This window comes from Lampris incognitus, chromosome 6, assembly GCF_029633865.1.
Source record: "Lampris incognitus isolate fLamInc1 chromosome 6, fLamInc1.hap2, whole genome shotgun sequence".
Taxonomy (NCBI): domain Eukaryota; kingdom Metazoa; phylum Chordata; class Actinopteri; order Lampriformes; family Lampridae; genus Lampris; species Lampris incognitus.
This window is the reverse complement of record NC_079216.1, coordinates 63291397-63304824: the sequence shown is the minus strand read 5'-3', so window position 1 is coordinate 63304824 and position 13428 is coordinate 63291397.

The window sequence follows — 13428 nt, the reverse complement described above, 5'->3', positions numbered from 1 at the left end:
GCAGCCATACCTTCCTTTGTAGCTCAGGATTAACGACGGGGCTAAGAGAACCCGATGAGTTTAAAGCTTCAGAAGAGAGCAGGGTGAAAGAAAGCCAGATCAGATCAGAGATACCATTAGAGGATCTCATAAATCAAGAGTGCTTATGGGGGGCGGGGGGTACAGTTTAAAGACCATCTGGACTTTCCAACCTCCACATTTACTTTGGGCTCCCTCCTCTGCGAAGACCGCTCTGAGGGCAGATTTCCCTCTATCATGGCCGCTCTGTGAAAGGCCATCTCGGCGTTTTCCTTGCTGGCCATGTTTGAAGTGAACCGAACATTTCACGACCATACCACAGAGGCCATAGTCGAGACAGCTGGAGAGAGAAGCGATGCTAAGCAGCCGCACGCTTTCACGATTTGATTAAGATAAATCAAAGGTAAGAGGGCGAATGTTACACAAATTAAACTGTGAATTGTAAATCATTGTGACAATTGGGAGGGGGGTGGGGGCGGCGGGGGAAGCTTGTGTCAGCCATCTTCCATGACATCATGTTGGGGAAGATGGTGACACCCAGGCTCCTCGAAAAGATAAGTGTGGTACCCTGCGAGGCCTTCGCAGGCCTGCCAACTTCCCGCAGACACCTCTTCCTCTCTGCACTTCCTGATGTTATCATAATCCGGGACCTAGAGTGGCCCTTTGTGGCTCATGGCCTCGGCTTCCGCTAGCACACGTGTGCGTCACATTATCTGCTGAGAGGCCAGACTCCACATCCTGTTGACTGGGGGAGGGGCTGACCAGCAATGTCGGGAACAGGAAAAGGAAGTCAACATACAGCAGGATTGGGTGAGAGGGCGGAAGGAACAGAGCACAATATCTATCCTCTGCCCATAATCCATAATTTATTAAAAAAAAAAAAAAAAAAAGAAAACGAGCCAAGTTGTCAGAACTGAAACACATGAGGGGGTTTTGCACTCTGAGAAGCATTTACACTTGGTGACAATCAGGGAACCATGTAGAATATATATATATATATATATATATTTTTTTTTTATAATTTTCTTTTTAGGCTCCAGCATCCCCGCGACCCTGAGAGTGGGCTAAGCGGTTTGGATAATGGATGGATGGATACATATTCTTCTTTTGGCGTGTTCCCTGCTTTTCAATGGTCGCCACAGCAGATTTTATAGTTTCCGTGTGGGCACAGCACCAATGGCAATTGTTGTTAACCCGGGCCTCGACCGATCCAGTATGGTCTTGTCAACCCGCATACTGATTTGGCAGAATTGTACATCGGATGCCCTTCCTGACACAACCACTAACCCCATGGCCAGGGGCACACGTAAAGCGCTGGACGCCATCCCAGTATTCACTGACTTGCACCCGTGCCTGTTTCATTTTATATATGTAAATATATATATGCATATATATGCATGCATATATATATATAAAAAAAATTATATATATATATATAAAAATTATATATATATAAACTTTGTTAAAAGAAACAGTCAACAGTAGGGAAAGTTCTCAACAAATAAGGAGCAAAATAATCCAGTGAGTCTCATAAAGAACTTACTTGACTCACTGGATTATATATATATATACATATATATACATATCTCTCTCTCTCTCTCTCTCTCTCTCTCTCTCTCTCTCTCTCTCTCTCTCTCTCTCTATATATATATATATATACATATACACACACATCTATACATCTCTATATATATACATCTATATACACACATCTGTACATCTCTATATATACATATATATACATCTATACATTTCTGTACACACATTATTATACATACATCTATACATACATATATACATATATATACATACATACACACACACACACATATATATATATATATATATTTGTACATAGACAGACAGACAGATAATGTTGAAAAATCTGGATTGCTTCCCTTAAAACCAGTGTTAAACAGAAAACGGGCTAAGTCTATAATAGAGAGTAAAGAGATTAAAAGTTTAGACATCAACATGGCAATGACGGCAGTCTGAGCCCCCTAATTCAAGTAATTCGTTTTTTTTTTTTAATAACCTATACAGGACAATATCGCTGAGGGTTTGTATGGGAGTGGGTGCCTGCACATCTGCATGTGCAGGCTCTGGCGATTGGCTGCAGTCAATCACTGGGCAGTGAAAGCCAGACCATGAGCGGGGTCTCGCTCTGTATCCCTAACTGGGCGTGGAGCTCTTATTTCAATGGATGGCTAAGTAGAGTTTGACTTTGAAGGCTTTGATCCTCAGGCAATGCTATGGCATTTGACTTCTAGCTAAAAAAAAAAGCAGCATGTCAGACCTCTGGGGTCACGGGGATCACTTATCACTGCTGAAAATAACCAGTGGCAAGCCACGATTTGGGGAATCTAAAAGAGGGCTGACATTAGCAGGTGCCCTGAGGTGGAATGGAGACAGCTACAGAACAGGTCACTGACCTTAGACCACAGAGAACTTCTTTTTATTTTTCCATTTTTATTTTTTTTCCCCCCTGAAAACCTGAGGGCCTGGTTTCATTTAACGAAATGGTTTTCCAGCTGAAACAGATGAACAACAACACCGCACCCACACTACAACACAAAGCAACAACATTCAGCGTACAAAATCAAGCAGAACAGAGACAGTGGATTCCTCGCACTGTTGCAGCCGCACCCTATTAGTATCTATTTAATGCCTCAACATAAATTTTTTTTTAGAAAAATCTTTATTTACGGCATTTCTGCTCATATTGTGTCCCTTAAACTCCAACATTGTCCGAGGGGCCATAGGGCAGCTGTAAATTGTTAGTGTAGCTTTAAGCAGAAAGCCTCTTCGATAAACAAATATAAAGAAAGAGTTTCCTCTCGTCCCCCACCACTTCACATGTGTAAATATTAAAGCAACAAATTTACGGTCGGCTGCATCCATTAGTTAAGTTCACGACCATCATAAATCTGTGGCCTAGGTCACCCTCCAAACAGGGCTAATTCTTCATGCGGGTTAGAAAACACTCAACATGATGTGCAGTTCAGTACACCAAAAAATGTAGAGGTAAACACAAAGTCTTCCTCTCACACAAACACACATTACTTAGCTTCCTCCAGCCGAACCATAGATAGGTTGCATAATACTAATGGGCGTCTGTACCGAGGGCTGGAGTTGCGTTAATGTTCAAATGAGAAATGCAAATCAAAAGGCTATTTAACCTACTGGCAAACCAGGAGGTAAATTTTCATATTACAGATTGTCCCTACAAAACAAACACACACACACACGTACGTATATATATATTTTTTTTTTTTGGGGAAACCGTCAATGGTATTGATGAAAGTGCTCAACAAATGAGGAGCGAAATATCAATATATATCAATATATATATATATATATATATATATATATATATATATATATATATATATATATATATATATATATATATCAATATACACACACACATACATATAATATTGTTAAATATATATATATAAAATGTATATAAAAAGTATAAATATATATATATATCAACCCCAGTTAATTTACCAAGTCATAATTTTTTTGCTCAGAAAGCACTCCTGAAACTGCATTCTACTTCAAGAACAATCGTCGGAATTTTTTTATTTGTTTTTCTTCGTAGCCTGTTTTTGTCTGGAAACTTTTTTTTCATGGCGATTAGCCAGTACGCATAACAGCATTGTGTTTACCTTCAAGTTTGCATATCTGATTACATTTAATAAAGGTGGTTTTACCTAAATTATGCTTCTGATTGCAAAAAAAAAAACATCATGTTGAGCATTTTCAGGCAGAATACATAAATATCAAAATATATCACGTTTATATATCAGGGTTTTTTTTGCCCCCCCCCCCCTTTTTTTTCCCCTCCCCAATTGCACTTGGCCAATTACCCCATTTTCCAAGCTGTCCCGGTCGCTGCTCCACCCCCTCTGCTGAGCCGGGGAGGGCTGCAGACTACCACATGCCTCCTCCGATACATGTGGAGTCACCAGCCGCTTCTTTTCACCTGACAGTGAGGAGTTTCACCAGGGGGACGTAGTACGTGGGAGGATTACACTATTCCCCCCAGTTCCCCCTCCCCCCAAACAGGCGCCCCCCCCAGTTCCCCTTCCCCCCTGAACAGCTGCGCCGACTGACCAGAGGAGGCACTAGTGCAGCGACCAGGACACATACCCACATCCCGCTTCCCACCCGCAGACACGGTCAACTGTGTCTGTAGGGACGCCCAACCAAGCCAGAGGCAACACAGGGATTCGAACTGGTGATCCCCGTGTCGGTAGGCAACGGAATAGACCACTACGCTACTTGGGCGCCCACTATATATCAGCTTTTAACCACATTGCCCAGCTCTATGTTTACCATGGTTTGAGATACTGCTGTTGAAACTTTTGACCAGGTAGGCTAAACACTGGTGCAGCGGCAAACATGTAAACATGTAAGCGGCAAACAAACATAGCTAGCCAGCTAGCTAACTCTTCTGCGTGGATTTTGCTACACAGTAGTATGCATCAGGAATACCATCGGGTATTCCTGACCCATAAATAAATGGGCCTGTCTATAAAAAAAAAAGCTCACAACCTGCACAACATGGAAGGTTATTCTGGGAAGGATGCCTTAAAATCCCATCTTGAAATTAATACAGACTTCTCATTGTACAGGAAATGTGACACATCTTTTAAAGCATGATTAAAATAACCACACTAAAAGTAGCATAACAAAATGGTTACCTTTTTCCCAACAAAGCTATGTGTATCTGTAACCAGTAAGATATACACTGATATACACCAAAATATACACTGATCAGCCAAAACATTAAAACCGCCTGAGGCCACTGCCATCAGGAAATGCCACTGCCAAGAAGGGGTGTACTTGGTCCGCAGCAATGTTTAGGTAGGTGGTACATGTCAAAGTAACATGCACATGATTACCAGGACCCAAGGTTTCCCAGCAGAACATTGCCCAGGGCATCAAACTGCCTCTACCAGCTTGCCTTCTTCCCATAGTGCATCCTGGTGCCATCTCTTCCCCAGGTAAATGACACACATGCATCCGGCTGTCCACATGATGTAAAAGAAGATATGATTAATCAGACCAGGCAACCGTCTGCTATTACTTCATGGTGCACGTGCCCATTGTAGGTGCTTTTGGTTGTGGACAGGGGTCAGCATGGGTACCCTGGCTAGTCTGGGGCTATGTAGCCCCATATGCAGCAAGCTGCGATGCACTGTGTGTTCTGACACCTGTCTAGCATAGCCAGCATTAGTTTTTTTTTCAGCAATTTGAGCTACAGTAGTCCTTCTGTGGGATCGGACGGGCTAGCCTTCGCTTCCCATGTGCATCAGTGAGCTTTGGGCACCCATGACCCTGTCGCCGGTTCACCAGTTCTCCTCCCTTGGACCTCTTTTGGCCACTGCATACCAGGAATACCTGCCATTTTAGAGATGCTCTGGCCCAGTTGTCCAGCCATCACAATTTAGCCCTTGTCAAAGTTACTCAGATCCTTACACTTGCCCATTTTTCCTGCTTCCAACACACCAACTTCAAGAACTGGCTGTTCACTTGCTGTGTATGTGTGTGTGTGTGTGTGTGTGTGTGTGTGTGTGTGTGTGTGTGTGTGTGTGTGTGTGTGTGTGACAACCACAGATGAAGAGACTCACTAGCCCTTGGCTTATGGGTCAGACCCTTTAGTCGACTAGTTAACGTAGTCACCTGTGGTGTGGGCGACCCGGGTTCACATCCCGGCTGCCCCCTGAATTCACTATATTGGTGTCAGAAGTGGGATGGTGAGACCGTGAGGCCATTGGAAGCACATGCACCCAGAGGTGTGAGGGAGCTGATATGCTGAAGCACAGGGACGCATTTCCCGAAGGAGGGGGGTAGTGTAACGATCACAGAAGAATAGACTTGCTGGCCCTTGGCTAACGGGTTGGCCCCTTTAGTCGACTGGTTAACGTAGTCACCCATGGTGTGGGAGACCCGGGTTCCCTTTGGTAACGAATCCCGAACAAGCCCCCAAATGAGGATGCACAAACCAGTGCATTCTTAGTGCCAGTCCCAAGCCTGGATAAATGGGGAAGGTTGCGTCAGGAAGGGCATCTGGTGTAAAATTTTTGCCAAATCGAATATGTGGATCATGAATAAGATTTCCATACCAGATCAGTTGAGGCCTGGGTTACCAATGACTGCCACTGGTACTGTTGGCCAGCAGGGTGCCGGTGGAAACTATGCTACTGTTGGGCGAAGGAGAAGGAGAGGGGGAAGGCATGTCCAGAGACAACAAGAGAGGAGGAAGGGTAGGAGTGTGGAGGTGAGAGTTGGAACTTTTAATGTTGGCAGTATGACTGGTAAAGAGAGAGCTTGCTGATATGATGGAAAGAAGAAAGGTAGGCATACTGTGTGTGCAAGAGACCAGGTGGAAGGGGAGTAAGGCCAGGAGCATCGGTGGTGGGTTCAAAGTCTTCTACCATGGTGCGAATGGGAGGGGAAATTGGGTAAGCGTAATTCTGAAGGAAGAGTATGTCAAGAGTGTGCTGAAGGTGAAGAAAGTGTCAGACAGAGTGATGAGTATGATGAGTATGAGTATGAAGCTGGAAATCGAAGGTGTATTGAGGAATGTTATCAGTGCATATGCCCCGCAAGTTGGGTGTGAGATGGAAGAAAAAGAAGAATTCTGGAGTGAGTTGGATGAAATGGTGGAGAGGGTACCCAAGGAGGAGAGTGTGATGATTAGAGCAGACTTCAATGGGCATGTTGGGGAAGGGAACGGAGGTGATGAGGTGATGGGCAGGTATGGTGTCAAGGAGAGAAACGTAGAAAGACAGATGGTGGTGGATTTTGCGAAAAGGATGGAAATGGCTGTGGTGAATACATATTTCAAGAAGAGGGAGGAACACAGGGTGACGTACAAGAGTGGAGGAAAGTGCACACAGGTGGAATATATCTTATGTAGAAGGTGCGATCTGAAAGGGATTGGAGACTGCAAGGTGGTGACGTGACAGGGGAGAATGTAGCAAGGCAGCATCGGGTGGTGGTCTGTAGGATGACTTTGGAGATCAAGAAGAGGAAGTGAGGGAAGGCAGAGCCAAGGATCAAATGATGGAAGTTGAAGAAGGAAGACTGTTGTGTGGAGTTCAGGCAGGAGTTAAGACAGGCAAGAGTTGCCGGATGGCTGGGCAACCAATGCAGAAATAGTGAGGGAGACAGCTAGGAAGGTACTTGGTGTGTCATCAGGACAGAGGAAGGAAGACAAGGAGACTTGGTGGTGGAATGAGGAAGTATAGCAATGTGAGGAAGAGGTTGGCAAAGAAGAAGTGAGATCGTCAGAGAGATAAAGAAAGTAGACAAGAGTTCAAGGAGATGCAGAGTAAAGAAAAGAGAGAGGTGGCAAAGGCAAAGGAAAAGGCGTATGGTGAGTTGTATGGCAGATTAGACACTAAGGAAGAAGAAAAGACTTGTACCGATTGGCTAGACAGAGGGACCGAGCTGGGAAGGATGTGCAGCAGGTTAGGGTGATCAAGGCTAGAGGTGGAAATGTGCTGATAAGTGAGGAGAGTGTGCTGAGAAGGTGGAAGGAGTATTTTGAGGGGATGATGAATGAAGAAAATGAGATGATGTAGATGATGTAGGTTGGATGATGTAGGGATAGTGAATCAGGAAGTGCAGTGGATTAGCAAGGAGGAAGTGAAGGCAGCTATGAAGTGGACAAAGAGTGGAAAGGCAGTTGTCCAGATCCAGATGACATACCTGAGGTTTATGGATCTGGTGAGGGAGGACATGCAGGTGGCTGGTGTGACAGAGGAAGATGCAGAGGACAGGAAGACATGGAAACGGATGATCTGCTGTGGCGCCCCCAAATATAGTATATATTATAACTTTGTTAAAAGAAACACTCAACGGTAGGGAAAGTGCTCAACAAATGAGGAAAATAATCCAGTGAGTCAATTCTTTACGAATCCTGAGTGAATTCTTTATATATATATATACATATATATATAATATGCAAATGCAAAAATGGAAATCCAAAATACACAATGACTGACTCAGGGTTAGGATTTTGGTTTCCACACGTTGTATCACAGGGGCACACACACACACACACACACACACACACATTCCTATTGAACTGCTGGCTCACCATTATCTTTTCTCTTTTTTTTTACTTGTTGAGGACAAAAGCAATAGCAATTTAGCATCCTGCTGTGTCCAGGGCACAGATGTACACAACTGTGTTCACAAATTCGTCTCGTTCATCCTCTGCAATACCAGAGAGGATTAACCCCTGAAACAAGCAATGTGGATTGTAAACTACTGTGTTAATCATTATAAATCTATGCCCCAACGAAGACTTTATGGTTATGGTTCTTTATGAAATACAATATTTGTATTTAATCATATTGTGAAAAGTTCCAAAATATGATCTGAATAAGTAATCATCAACATAACTGTAAGTCTACGTTTTTACTTGTCCAGTGCGTTATGCACCAGAGATTACTGGCTATTAATTGCAGATTGGCGGATATTAATTGCAGAGTCCATCAGAGGCAAATAATGCCAAAGGCTAAAAAAAGGTCTGATTATTGCAGACATTCTCACAGTCTTGATTCTTGTTAAGTTGCCAGAATAAAACCAGCCTTTTCCATTACTTGAACCTAAACAACTTAAGGACATAAACTTTAAAAAAAAGTTATCAAAGAGGTTTGCTTCGCAGAAGCTGCTGGGGTAGTTCTTGAGCATAGCTTTTTGTCTGAAAATTTTGTGAAATATCCTTCCAACAGTGGCAATTTCTTGACATTTTGAGAGTATGGAAATTTTAAACGAGCTTAGCTGTCTTAGCTTTAAATGTTATTGAAAGGTAAATCCTTTGCTGCTATCGGCAAACCAGGAGGTAACTTTTCACATTCACAGATTGTCCCTACAGCATATATATATATATATATATATATATATATATATATATATATATATATATATATATATATATATATAAAACCAAGCCAATAACCAAGATTTTTGTTTTGTATATATTCAGCTGTAAAAAATTCAGTGACATCCAATCTTTGATAGCAGTAAGGCAACAATGTAGAGTATCCAGATTATTAAACTCATCAGGTTTAATTGATACATACAACTGGGTGTCATCTGCATAGCAGTGGTGGGCAACGATCTTAAACTGGTGAATAATATGACCAAGGGGGAGTATATATACCAGTTGAACAAAATTCGACCAAGGATTGAACCTTGTGGGATCCCACACAACATATGAGCCGACGATGAGACAAAATGTTCAATTAGAAATGTGATGCAAACGCTGCGATGCTTCTGCTGGACAGGCAATTTACCAATTCTACAATCAATATTACAGTAAAGCAATGTTCCTATATTGTTTAATATAGGTGGTAATGTATTAGATTGACTGTGTTAACTTTGGTCCGATGATGCCATTTTTATAATAATGAGCTAACGGCATATGGAATGAAATCCCATAGGCAATATCAAGTGATAGATTATGAGGGAGAGGCTAAGAGAGAATAATGGTGGGGGTGCAGGAACTATATGTTTTGACAAGTTTCTAACCAATGAGGGAAAAAAACAAAATCTTTAATGTCTTACAACAGCATATATTATTGGATGCACTCACAAACAAAAAAAATTTGTGAAAGAAAATTCTATGCAAATGGTACAGCTAAATGTGAAATTAAATGTTAAGTCTATTTTGTATTTGACCAAACAGATCATTACAAATAATTTCTGTAATTTTTGATATCTCATTATTGATACATTTAAAAATACCTTAAGAAAAAAAGCTTTTAAAAGTCCCTGTAATAACTGTAGGAAGCTTCATCATGAATGGGGCATATTCTTTGTTATGACCATACCAATGTTAAAATCCATAGATTACTGAGCAGTGTTTCTTATCCAGTTGGTTGCTTCAGAATAGCTGTATCTGGTGAAAAATCCCTCGTTAGTCTCTTTCTCAAAACAATTTGTTCTTCAGGAAACCAAAATAAATTTTCTGTGATCTTATGAACCAGTGGGGGGGAGAGAAGAAAAAAAAACAGATTACGTTAACATTTTACCCCGACATCCTCTTATCTAAAATCCAGGGCAGCTTAATGCCAACAACCTCTTCAAAACCTAACTGTTTTGTGAGCACTATTAAGAAAGGAAGGACATTTTTAGAAAAATAAGGCACGATACCACCCTAAAATAATGGTGTTTCACACAGCTGATTGAAACTGACCAAGTATGAAGCGTTCGGGGAACATACCAGAGGAGAAGGAGACATGAGAAAGAAAGCTAGGAGGCAGGAGAAGGAAAGGAGTGGGGAAGGGGGACACAGAAAGAGGAAACAGATCAATACTAGTCGGGAAATAAGGTAGAAAAGGTTATTTACTTGACATTGATCCGTTGTAGCGGCAGCAGAGCTTGCCCTGTTTCTCTTTTGTTAACCTTTAAGGCTGAGTATAGTCACAAATGACGGGGAGTCAACTAACAGGTGTAAATTATGGATCGAAGGAGGTTGCAGTACTTCTGTCACTGCTTAGTGGCCATGTAGTTACAGCAGAAAAGAAATTTAAACGTCAATAGGGATGATAAGAACAAATTTACTATGTTTGGAAATTGAGTTTCATTTTGTGTTTGGTAATTTCTTCACCACCCAGGCAAAGAATCAGTCAATTAATCAATGAATTTGATGAACTCCCGTGCTAATTTCCCATCATTCCATTAATTAATGGCATATGTAGTCTGTGAATTATGTACTTCTAGGAATTTACCAGAGTGTATTCTTCTTAAGAGGGGTTGCTGGTGGTAAAACATCTGGTTTAAGCTGTTATTAGTGGTACCTCTGAAGAGTCTGTCTTCTCATTGCAGTGGTTAAGAAGTTTTTACAGAGTAAAATTTTCTTAATCCAAAATAATTGGTGTGTCCTCTACTTTGCTCAATGGGAGGCCTGAGTGAGGGCAACGTTGTGAAAATAGAGCAGGGACAGTGTAACAAAGATTTTCCTTTGTCAATTGTCCTCAATTAACTGGTCAAAACCTGAAATTGGCAGTGAGGCCTAAATTGAAAATGACCATTCACTAAGGTCAAAATATGATTATACATAGTTCATTTTGTTCATAAGAGTGGATCTATAGAAACCAACCAATGTTCTGGGTGTGCTGCCCATCAGTATAACATGGCCTGGGTCCAGGCTCAGTAATCACTTATAGACATCCATCATGTCTCTTTTTTTTAGTTCATGAGGATGGCACAGACCTGATGCACTGAATGAGGAACTGTTTGTTCTTCCATATGCCAGTACTTGTAATTGGTTCCTCTGGTTGCTGCCAAATTTTGCCCTTTGCCAACAAGGGCCACATGTTTCCACAAAGGAAAATCTGGCAACTGGTCCGTGGCTCATTTTCTAATCTGGATTCCTGTAAAGAAATACAAGAACCAACAACACAGAAGTAAAGAGAAAGGAAACAAAAGCATATTTCTTCGTCTTTATTATTTCTCTCTCCCCGTTTCTCTTTCTTTTTCTTCCTTTCTTTCTTTCTTTCTCTTTCTACACTCGGGCATGTATCTGAAAGCTGACACCAGTAACCTTACTCTGTTTTTCTTCTACTTCTAAGGCATTGCAATTTAAAGATGTTGGATTTTTCAATGGCTCCACCAATGCACAGAGCAGGTTCATTCAGTTAGAAGGGCTGCTAAATAAACATGCATTGCTTGCTCTGGATCACAACCTTTCCAGGAGGCACAACTATGTGCTGTAATGGAAACATTCAATTCTGTTCCTACTAAAAGATGTTTTGTTTGCTGTCACACTCCTGAATTAAATTTGATTTAAGAAAAACCGCAGAAAGATGTGCATATGGAAACAAAAATGTCGGTTACATACTCATGTTAAAATGTGAATAATTGATTTAAAACATCATTGCCTTGTCATGAGGGTCATGCCTTTGCAAGTCCGGATTAAAACAACAACAAACAAAAAAAAAAAATCAGGTAAAAATCTTTTAATGTCGTATCTGGGTTTCAGTGGAGGCAATTTCAGAAATAAGTCCATTGTGTATTCGGGTGATTCATTTTCAGAGAGGAAGTAGACCCGTGGGGTGAGGTGACCCTTAAGAGCCAGGAAATTTGTTTTTTTTTTCCTCCCCCCCCTGAACTTGGCTATATCTCACTTTCTGGAGGTGCCTGTCCCACTCACTCACTCTCAAGGACCAAGCCAATCTCCCTTTGTAAATAGAACTATGTTTTATAATTCCCCCTCTCTCCGAGATGACCGTATCAATAATGCAGAGGAACCACATCTGTCCAGAGCGATGAGATTATTTCTCTGATTTGGGCTGACAGTTATGGTAATAGTTTGGCAAACAATCTACTCTAGCAACAATGACCACAGATTACAGCTGTTTTCAGATCACAGAGACTGCGGAGAGGCCCATGATTGATTGCTCACCACGAGACGGAGTCAGGAGGTTCAGCCCCCGCGTCTCACATATGCCTCTCCACTTTGATAACGGAATAATTCCTTCATTTCTAATCTTTCTGGCACCGCCGTTATATTTAACTTACTAGAAAAGTTATCTTAAGCTCAACAGGTCTAGCTCTGTGACATACCGAGTTACTGGTTTACAGAAAGGTCGCCCCATAATTCAGAGAAGAGGAGAAAAAAACCCCCAAAACGTTCATTTAAGATGTATTCATTCCTAAATGAACAGCTGTCACGTCAGAGGACGATAAAACCCATTAAGGACGCCAGGAAATGCTTACACTTCACATCCTTATGCTCCCCCGCTGAACACCCAGCCTTGTAATGGACCAAGAAATAATGTTGGTTCCCATTTTTTAAACAAAATGTAATTATAATGTAATGTTGCATCACGGCGTCTTTAACAGGCTCAGACAAGCCTGCGTTGTGCACGTTAGCATCCTTGACCTAATTACTCTCATAAATTAATTATGAGACCTCTCAGCATCGTCGCAGCACTTGTTCGGAAGTTCAGATCGACTACACTCGGTTGAATCTGAATGCCGCCCCAAAACGGCGCGTGTTTGCTCTCCCGATAGCTTTATAGGGGGTCGTTTAATATCTGTGTTTGTGAAAGACGACTACGCCGCCATCCGCCTGCTGTATAGATAACCCACTTTATGGACTCATTACTCAAGGTTATATCCCAAATTGAGTTTTTATTTCACAGCAGCGCCGAGAGCTCTCGCCCGTTAAATTCGGCCTAATCTCTGGAAAATCTCCCTGTTTAGTGTCACATCATCCAAAATATGGCCCCTGGTGCGTTGTCAGCAGAGCCCCGGTGCAGACTCACATCACAGACCGGAGTCTTGTTTTTTTTCTCTTTTGTCTTTTGCAAGTGGAAATTTAGTCATGCTGAGAACAAGTCCTGTCGTCAGAGGAGTGCGTCTTGTACGGCGGCG